This window comes from Elephantulus edwardii, unplaced genomic scaffold (genome assembly GCF_000299155.1).
Source record: "Elephantulus edwardii isolate Elephantulus edwardi_28Jun2011 unplaced genomic scaffold, EleEdw1.0 scaffold00111, whole genome shotgun sequence".
Classification (NCBI taxonomy): Eukaryota; Metazoa; Chordata; class Mammalia; order Macroscelidea; family Macroscelididae; genus Elephantulus; species Elephantulus edwardii.
The window spans coordinates 8,670,676-8,681,377 of record NW_006399861.1 but is presented as its reverse complement, the minus strand read 5'-3'; the positions used below and the strand labels follow the sequence as shown (position 1 = coordinate 8,681,377).

Genomic DNA, 10,702 nt, shown 5'->3' with positions numbered 1-10,702 from the left:
TTGTAGCTGATGTTAGATGGATTTTAGCTGAAAGCAGGGAATGCCAGAATAATGTCTTATCTGTTTCATTGATTATGCAAAGGCATTTGACTGCATGGATCATAACAAACTGTGGCTGACTCTGAGAAGAATGGGAATCCCAGAACATTTAATCATGCTAATGCTAAACCTATACTTGGACCAAAAAGCAGTCATCAGAACAGAGCAGTGCAACACTGCATGGTTCAAAATTGGGAAGGGGTGGAGGCGGGGAGGCCTAGGCAGCGGGAATGATCACTAAGACTCAGCAAGCAGATGCAGGCTCTGGGCTCTCAGAAAAGAAAAAGAAGAAAAAGAAAGTGGTCAAAGAGCCAGAGATTTTTTATTTAGGTCTAAAAGATGATTATCTCACCAAAGTTTCTCCTCAGAGAGGTCCATCCCACTGTAACAACGTGGTCCAGGTACCTGAAGTGCCTCTAGTGAAGAAAAAGAAGAAGAAAAAGAAACTTCTTAGTGAACACTATTTAGAACCCAAAACTGTGCTTTCAGCCAGGCGGGCAGAAAGGTCACCCAGCTCCAGGAAGCAGATCATTGATTCTACTGAGTGTCCGAGTGGGGAGAAGAAAAAGAAGAGGAGGCCCTTGTCTATGTCCCACGGACTAGGGGCAGAGACCTCCCTGAGCCCTGGACAAGCCAAAGAGGGTATCAGAGGTGTCAAGAAGGTCAAAAAACACAAGAAGGAGAAATGCACTCAGGACAGCGTGGCCTTCATGGTCCAGGACCCCAGGCCTGTGGAGGCCAGGGATGAGACCTTTGCTTGTGCACGGAGGGTGAGTGAGGAGCTGGTGGCCTTGGGGCAGAAACGGAAGCAGGGGAGCCCCAGGGCACACCAAGTCAAGATAAAGAAGAAGAAGAAGATGTACCAGGAGGGAGACGTGGCCAGCCACCTCCAAGCCTCAAGTCCGTGGGGAAAGGGGGTGAAAAGAAACGAGCCAAAGTCGAGTTTCTGGAATACATCCCAGTAGGAGATGGGTCCAGAACCCCCGTGAAGAAGAAAAGCAAATCCAAGAAGCAGACAGAACCTCTAGGCATGGAGGAGTCGGCCCTGAAGAAGAAGAAGAAAAAGAAGAGAAAAGACAGCCAGATATTGAGAGAACCTTATGAGGAGGAGCCTGACCCCAACCTAGAGGTGGTCCTGGAGAAGAAGGGTAACACGGATGAGGCATGCCTAGACAAGGTGAGGAGAAAGGCTTTGCAAGAAGAGATTGACCGTGAGTCAGGCAAGACAGAAGCTTTTGAAACCAAAGAGTGGACGGGAACCAAGTTTGGCCAGTGGGACACTGAGGGATTTGAAACCGAGGACCAGAAACTGAAGTTTCTCAAACTGATGGGTGGCTTTAAAAATCATTCCCTCTTGGTCAGCCATCCCCCGAGTGTGACCTCAAGGCCCAACACGGCACTCAGCAAGGAGGAGGCCAATACCCTGCAGCAGAACCAGCAGCAGGACTACGACCGGGCCATGAGCCGAAAGTTCAACCGAGGGGCCGGCCTCAGCTTCTCCAGAACCCTGGACAAAGTCTTCTATATCGACAGAAATGCCTCCAAGTCCATCAAGTTTGAGGATTAAACTCTTGGGTCTTGTTGGGGGAAGGGGAAAGGTCAAAACTGTTTTTCTTCTTCATATAGGCAACTGAACATTGTCAGCTGTCTCATAGTGAACAGCTGCAAAGATTACTGACAGTGAACTTGATGTACTTGAAGAAACACGTGGAGGTAGCTTCTGTGTCTCAGAAGCCAAGAGAACACTGAAGTAGCAAAAACCTAGACTTTTCTGTGTTGAACATTCCACCTCGGAAGAGACCTGCGTTTACAAGTGCCATTTGTTGGGAGTCTACGGATGACACAGTTTCAGTTCTAACCCTGAGATGTGAGGGCACCCTGATTCACTGCACGCGCTGCCATAAATGGTTTCATGTTTATCATTTTAGCTTGGGCCAGATGCTGTGTTTTCCTTGCATTACTTGTATTTACTCTCCACGAATCTATGAAATCAGTGCTACATTATTCCCATCTTACAGATGAGAAAACTGGTTCAGGAAGGAATAAAATGGCCTAGGGTCGCCAGTCAAAAAAAAAAAATAATTGGGAAGGGTGTACGCCAGGGATGCATCCTATCGCCATACCTTTTCAACCTATATGCAGAGCAGATTATCTGAGAGGCTGAGCTCTATGAGGAGAAGCATGGCGTTAGGATTGGTGAACGATCTATCAACAATCTGCGTTATGCAGATGACACAACTTTGCTCGCTGAAACTGAGGAGGACCTCATGCACTTGCTGCGAAGGGTCAAGGACTGCAGCCTTCAATATGGACTGAGGCTCAATGTCAAGAAGACAAAAATTCTCACCACCGGACCAATCGGTAGCATCAGGGTGGATGGCGAAGAGATTGAGAGTGCTCATAGCTTCAGTTTGCTCGGCTCCACGGTCAACACTCTTGGCACCAGTAGCCAGGAAATAAAAAAATGTATTGAGATGGGAAAGTCTGCAGTTAGGGACCTCTCTAAAGTACTCAAGAGCAATGGTGTCTCTCTGGAGACTAAGGTGCATCTGATACAGGCCATGGTTTTTGCAATCACTTGTTATGCATCAAAGAGTTGGACAATGACTAGGGAGGATAGAAGGAGAATTGACGTCTTTGAGCTGTGGTGCTGGAGAAGAGTACTGAATGTACCATGGACTGCCAAGAAAACAAATTCATCCTAGAGAGGATTAAATCAGGCTGCTCCTTGGAGGCAAGGATTCTGGGGCTTCGTCTGACATACTTTGGACATGTTGTAAGAAGAGACAAGTCTCTAGAGAGGGACATCATGCTGGGTAGAGTAGAGGGACAGTGCAGGAGGGGAAGACCCTCTATGAGGTGGATTGATTCAGTGACTGGGGTAATCGGGATGGGTGTGTCAGAGGCAATGAGAGCGGCGCGGGATAGAGCACGGTTTAGGGCTGTTGTACATAGGGTAGCTATGAGTCACAAACAACTCGACGGCACATAACAACAACAACAACAAGATTCATTGAGCTGTATCTTAGTACAAATGCCAGGGCTTGCCGATGGTGCTCTTAGTCCAAACATTCTGCAAATTCTTTAACAGTGAAAACAGAAATTTGACATCCAGGTACATGTTGTACAGTGTTCACCATCTGTCATCTTCCCATGGCAAACAATTGCTGCCAGACACAGCACCTTTTTCATGTGGAATTTGATGGTGGACTTCCTCATTTACTTTTGCCACCATGTTCTCATTGTGGGTAAGCAGAGAAAGGAACTTGCCAGATTTTTTCAGGTCCAGACCTAGGTTTCTTGGGATCTGCTTAATCAGGGACTCAGAGGCCAAAAGGCCTTTGTACTTCTTGGCTAGTTTTTTTGACCAGCTGCTGCTGCTTGTTGAGTTTTCTCAATACTTCAATGCCCATGTGGGGGATGTCCACAGCCTTGGCTTCATCACAGTGCTGCACACACACTGAGAACATGAGGTGTGGGGTGGAATTAAGCCCGAGGGTCCCTGAGAAGGATTGCCCTTCCGAGGGTCATAGTTCTTCAAAGTGATCTGCAGCTCCATCATTTCCAAAAACCTGTGTTTGTGCTGGTTCTTGTGCAAGACTTCCTGCACTGGTTCCTAGCACTGCAGCAAATCACAAAAGAGACTGGGGAGATTTTTATAATGACATCTGGATTTGTTTTCAAGGCTCAAAATGTAGGCAAGCAGCAGATTTTGTCAGTATATGCACTCTGCTCTAACCTCTCAAGAACTGCAAAAAAATGTCTCAAAACAAATCACATCGATAATATCAATGTACAATTTCTTCACATTCTTTCTATCCAAGGACTCTGTGCTGTCAACCTTCTAGACCTAGAGAAAGACAGAGATCAAGCATACAGATATTTAAAGGATTTAAGGAAATTAAATTGAAAGGGAAGAGGTTTCCTGTCTTTCTCCTAAGGAGTAGCTGGTGGATTCAATTACAAAACGGGCAAAAGACATTGAAAGATTTTTCCTAGAGGAAGATATTCAGACGGCAAACAGACACATGAAGAAAGTCTCAAAATCACTGGCAATAAGAGAGATACAAATCAAAACCACAATGAGATACCTTCTCATCCTAGTAGCAGTGGCAGAGTTTAACAGGGCAGCAAGTAATAAATGTTGGAGAAGGTGTGAAGAGATAAGAACTCTCTTACACCATTGGTGGGATTGTAAAATTGTACAACCACTTGGGAAGGCAGTTTGGCATTTCCTAAAAATTTGAACACAGAAATTCCACTGCTTGAAATATACCCTGAGAAAATGAGACCTTAGACAAAATTGAAGATTTGTGCACCAATGTTCATAGCAGCATTATTTACCATCACAACAACATGGAAACAGCCCAAATGTCCAACCACATTGGAATGAATTGAGAAATTGTGGTATATTCACACAATGGAATACTATGTAGCACTCAAGAGCAATTACTTGAAAAATTACTATATAACTTGGGAGATTCTAGAGAGATTTATGTAAGTGAATTAACTTAGTCTCACAAAGACAAATACAAATACTATAAAAGACCATTATTGTGGAAATAGAAAGATAATTAGGAAAAAGTGTATGGAAATCCAAGGAGGGAGGGTAGGAGCAGAAGTCTGTCTTGGAGAAAGTGAAACCAGAGTGCTCCTTGGAAGCAACGATGGTGAGACTTCATTTCACATAATTTGAGCTTGTGATTAGGAAGGGTCAGTCCTTAGAAAAGGACATCATGCTAGGAAAGTGGAGGGTCAAGATAAAAGAGAAAGACTCAACCAGATGGATTGACACAGTGACTGTAGCAATGGGCTCAAGTGTGTCAGAGATGGTGACTGTGGCACAGGGTAGGGCAGGGTTCTGATCCATGGTTCACAGTGTCACTATGAGTCAGACTTGACAGTATATAATAACAATGATAAAATAACCTGCCCCATGGGGATTCCACAACTGAAATCTTTACAGAAGCAGAATGCCAAACGTATCTATGGAATAGATGGTGGTTCAAACTACCAAACTTTAAGTTAGCAGAAGAACAGAGAAGAACAGAACTTGAACCCCTGTGCCAACAGGACTCCTTCATGGCTAAAATTGCTCAAATGGTCATTACTATCATGTTTTGGAAAGTCTTTAGATTACATCTCAATTTGTAAAGAGCAGGCTTCTGTTGTCAAGGGTAAACTTAAAAGAATCTACACCTTGTGTAGATTAATGGAAATCCTTCTAACTTTCTGGGGTCTCAAATTCAACTTTCTTACTCTTGGTCCTTACACACTCTCCTGGGCCACCACTGCTAATGAGGATAGGCACAATCCCCACTTGGTAACCCCTTATTCAAGTCAGTCTCTAGGCAAAGCACTTCACTTAAGAGGTTTAATTTTACTTAATCCTTACATCAATGTATGAGATGGTGATCACTATCTCATCCATTTTTCAAATGCGGAAACAGAGTTAAACGAAATCTAGAACCTGCTTTTAGTTCACAGATTCTGAGTGGCAGAGAAGAAAACCACCTCTGAGTTAATCTCTTAGCACTGAACTGCACCAACTCCCACAACTTCCAGCTTGCTGTGCTGGTCCAGGGTAACTGGGAGGCTCACAGCCCAATTACTCACCTTTCTGATTCCTGTCTCTGCACCTTACCTCAAACTTCTATCTTTTTATGCAATAGAAATATTTCATTGAGTCAAAAGGGAATTTAAGACATTCTTAGAATTCCAGTTAATCAGAGATGAGCTAGTTAAAACTTATTTTATAAATGTGGAACTGGTGGCCCAGAAAGATAAATGGATATAGTCACAGATTATAGATTTATTATCTCTCAAAAGGAAAAGAGAACAGTAACGCTTTAATTTTTTGTGAAGAGTGCTGGTATGATCAGTTTCAAACTAATAAATTATATAAAATTTTAAAACAAATCCACTTATTGTACCCAATGAAGAATCTCTGCTCATCGAAAGGCACTATTGACAAAATTAATATAGTAATTTAATCAGAAGATATTTTCAATGTCAAAACCTGACAGCAGACTGGTGCATTTATCCTGCAAATTATGGGGGGTGAGGGGAGGAGTAGGTAAAAGCAATTCATAAAGAAGACCAAAAACGGTGAAGTATGACATGGAAGACCAGAAAAATCAAACCTACTGTCTTTGGGTCAATATCAACTCATGATGATCTTTTATCAGATTTCTGATGTTGTATATTTTAAGTGAAATAGATTGCCTCATTTTTCTCCTGTGGAGCAGCTGGTATCAAACAGCCCAGCAATTAACTTACCAAGTCCTAGCTACTGAAGAGGAAATGAAAAAAAAAAAATACAAAAGTTAAACCATCCAAGCAGATATATGCACACCCATGTTTATTGCAGCTTTGTTCACAATAGCAAGGAGTTGGAAACAACCTAAGTGTCCATCAACAAACGAATGGCTAGAGAAGCTGTGGTATATTCGCACAATGGAATACTATGCTGCATTGAAAAACAAGGAACTCATCCAATATTATTCAAAATGGTTGACTCTGGAGAACATTATCCTGAGTGAAATATCCCAGTCACAAAAGGACAAATATTGCATGATGCCACTGTTGTAGAATGGGACTAACCTCGGGGTTGGGGAGAGACTGAGTAAGATGGGTTCAATAATGTATACTGCACTGAAACAGAGGAGGGAGAAAACTGTTTAAAAGAGATATGTGACTAGGTATTTCTGTCACCACAGGAGTCTAGAGCGATGGTTACATGGTGGAGGGGACCTGGGGGAGGGTTTGTAAAACAATGAAAGAATCTGTTCTTTTACTTTTCCATAATTTTTGACTCATGTACTTATAACTGGTTAGTTAAATTTGTGTCTTCTAGGTTGCAACACCCCCATGATACATCTTCAAGGATATGAACATGTACGGCTAAGCACAATTAATAAGAGGGCATCTGAATTCCAAAATCAATCTCCATAATAGTCTATGTGTTTCCTACTGCCAAAGGGGCCCTTTAGAGTAGTGAGAGAAGATCTTCACCCTGAAACCCACAGCGTCCCTTTTCAGCAGGAAGTAGCTAAGAGAATACGCCATCCCCTTTCCCTTATGAATCAGGGTGAAGTCTCTCTCAGGGAGGAGTGATAGGGAATGGCAAAGGACATACTGACAAAGGAGATTAATCAGAACTGACTTTGACAGGCACTGTGGCAATTGGACAATTAAAACAGACATTCGGAGGGCGGGGGAAGAAGAACAAACTGGGGAAGAGGGTAGAGAGAATGGTACAGCAATGAAGGAATGAAAACCCCAAATCCCTGTAAATGTTCATTAATACTAATAAAATTTAATAATTTAAGAAAAAAAAGTTTAACCAAACCCATGTAACTAAGTTGATCCTAACTCATGATACAGATTGGAACGATTTTCATAACTGGTGCCCTAGTGGTAAGGAGATGCACAGCTCATCAATTCAAAGGTAGGTGGTTTGAATCCACCAGCTGCTCCTTGTTCCTTCCAATTTCTTTTTTAAAAGGATAACTTTTTATTATGCAAAAATGAATGACTTGTTTTGTTTAAAAGCATCTTTTAACAGTTTAGATAAATAATGTTGTTGTTGTTGTTGTGTACCACAGAGTTCTCAAGAGGTTCCGAACTGCTTAGGCAGAAACAGTCCATCTTTCTCTTGGTGACTCACTGATGGAATTCTAATGCCAGAGAGGCACTGCCTTCAGATTAGTAGACCCACTCTTTATTCATACCACTTAGGAACCCAAAAGATGCCCAACCTCACTAATTCATCAGAAATTATTCATGCTACCAGATAATCAAAGCTAAACAACTGCAAATGTGTTGATTGCCATTCATGGCTACAGGATGGGATAGAGCAGAATTGCCCATAAGGTTTCTAAGGCTGTAAATCTCTATGGAAGCAGACTGCACCCGGTAAGGATGTAGGGATTTGCATGTCTTACAGACAGAACAGTAGATCACTCTATTCATTTGTCAGTCCTTAAAAACTCAAACCAACTGCTGTATAGTAAATTCTGCCTAACAGTGTCCCTTCCTCAGGATTTTTGGGATTGGCTAATGGATCTGATCCATTAAACATGCACAACCTTTTTATAAGCTGAAAAACATACTATGGACTATGCTACCAGAACTCTGTAAGAGAAGAGTCAGAGCTATCCTAGACCTTCTTACTTTCCAATGTGGACTGTGAGGTGGTTTCTTTCCCTGACTAGTCAGTCCTTAATCAAAGTTTTGGTGGCCAAGTGGTATGAAGTTGTGCTGCCATTTCAAAGGCACATGGTTCAAATCCACCAACTCTGCCTAACGCATCTTGGTATAGGTATAGAGCAAGGAAGAGCAAGGGAACACTATTATTGTTGTTATGTGCCATTGAGTCATCTGCAACTCAAAGCAAACCCTTTCTACAACAGCTCTGAACTCTACCTGATCCTGAGCCAGTCTCATCATCTCTGACAGACCCAATCACACTTCTCCAGTCACTGAGTCAATCTATCTCATCCTGGCTCTTCCTCTCCTATGCTGTCCCTCCACCCTTCCAAGCATGATGTTCTTCTCCAAGGACTGGCCCTTCCTGACTACATGCCCAGAGTATGTGAGACAGAAGTTCACAATCCTTGCCTCCAGGAAGCACCTTGATTTCTTCCTCTCCAGGACTGACCTGTTTGTTCCCCTGGCAGTCCATGGTATGTTCAACACTCTTTCTCCGGAAACACAATTCAAAGACATTGATTATTCTTCTACCATGCATAGTCATTGTCCAACTCTCCCTTATGCATAGTGAAAAAATTGAGAATACCATGGCCTGTATCAGGTGCACCTTAGTCTCCAGACCGACTTCATTGCTCTTCAGTACTCTATAGAGATCCCTTGACAGCAGACTCTTCCAATGTAATTTGTCTTTGTATTTCCTGACTGCTGGTGCCAAGAGTAATAACTGTGGTACTAAGTAAGCAGAGTTGTTAACAATCTCAATCTCTTCTCCATCCATCATGAAGCTGCCAATTGGCTCAGTGGTGAGAATCTTCATTTTCTTGAGTTGAGCTTCAATCCATATTGAAGACTACTATCCTTGACAGTTTCCAGCTTATATTTCATGTCCTACCCCAGTTTCGGTAAGCAAGGTTGTGTTACCTGCATGATGTAGGCTGTTGATGAGTCGTCTTCCTTCACTCCTGATGCCATATTCTCCTCATAAAGTCAAGCTTCCCAAATGATCTATTCCACATTTAGATTAATAAGGTATGGAGACAGGATACATCCCTAATGCACATCTTTCCTGATCCTGACCCATGCAGTGTTTCCTTCTTCTGTTCTGATGACTGCTTGCTGGTCCAAGTATAGGTTTTGCAATTTGTTGTGATCCACACAGTCAAATGCCTTTGCATAGTCAATGAAACACAGATAAATATTCCTCTGGTACTCTCTTCTTTTGGCCAAGATCCATCTAATGTTGGTTATGATGTCCCCAGTGCCATGGCCTTTTCTGAACCCAGCTAGTACATCTAGAAGTTCTCTGCTGATGTACTGTTACAGTCATTTTGGATAATTTTCAGCAGGATCTTGTTTGCAGTGATTGTAGTGACTGTTGTTACGTGCTGTTGAGTCACCTGTGACTCACAGTGACCCTATGTAAAACAGCCCTAAACCCTGCTCTATCCTGTGCCAATCTTATTGTCTCTGATTACCTACCCCCATTACCCCAGTCACTGAATCAATCCATCTCATCAATATTGTTTGGTAATTTTCACACTCTGTCAGGTCATTTTTTTTAAAATAATGGGAATAAATATAGATATCTTCCAATCAGGGACAGCAGAGGAGAAGAAGGCCCTCTACGAGGTGGATTGATTCAGTAACTTGGGTAATCAGGATGGGTGTATCAGAAACATTGTGATTGGCACAGGACAGAGCAGAGTTTAGGGCTGTTGTACATAGGGCTGCTATGAGTTGCAAGCGACTTGATGCCACATAACAACAACACAACTTCCAATCATGGTTTAATATTAAGAAAGGAGTTTGCCAGGTTTATCCTCTCTCCATACCTATTCAAACTGTATGCTAAGCAAATTATTTGAGAAGTTGGACTCTATGAAGAAAAATGTGGCATCAGGATAGAAGGAAGATTCGTCAATAACCTGTGTTATGCAGATGACACCACCTTGCTTTCTGAAAGTGAGGAGGACTTGAGGCACTAGTTGCAGAAGATCAATCTTCAATAAGGATTACATCTCAGCATCAATAAAACAAAATTTCTTATCATTGGATCAACAGGAAACATCATAATAGATGAAGATTGAAGTTCTCAAAGATTTCCTCTTACTTGGATCCATAAGCAACACCCTTGGTACCAGCAGTCAGGAGATCAGGAGATATGTTGCACTGGGAAAGTGTACAGTAGGGGACCTTTCCAAATTACTGAGGAGTTATGCTGTCATTTTTGAGGACTAAGGTCACAGCATAAAAAATTGTCAGCAGTTGACGTGTTTGGAATCACAGAAGCCAAGAAAGCTTCAGATATAAGCTGTCAGAGCATGGGTTGGACAATGGAAGATAATTTCTGAAGGGATTTGGCAGATGTGAAGGGGTATCCTGGTGGAGGGTGGAGCTGGGAAATAAGTGGGTCAAGGCACTGGGCTAAGGGCAGGGTCAACACTGTAAC

General features: G+C 42.5%; 1 protein-coding gene and 1 pseudogene across 1 annotated transcript in view; both read right to left on the bottom strand.

Annotated features, from left to right (window-relative positions):
• NT5E (5'-nucleotidase, ecto (CD73)) overlaps window positions 1-10,702 on the bottom strand; it is a 121,916-nt gene that overhangs the window by 98,158 nt on the left and 13,056 nt on the right. The gene's annotated exons all lie outside the window — the stretch shown is intronic.
• Window positions 3,065-10,702, bottom strand: part of LOC102861358 — a 20,180-nt pseudogene continuing 12,542 nt past the window's right edge.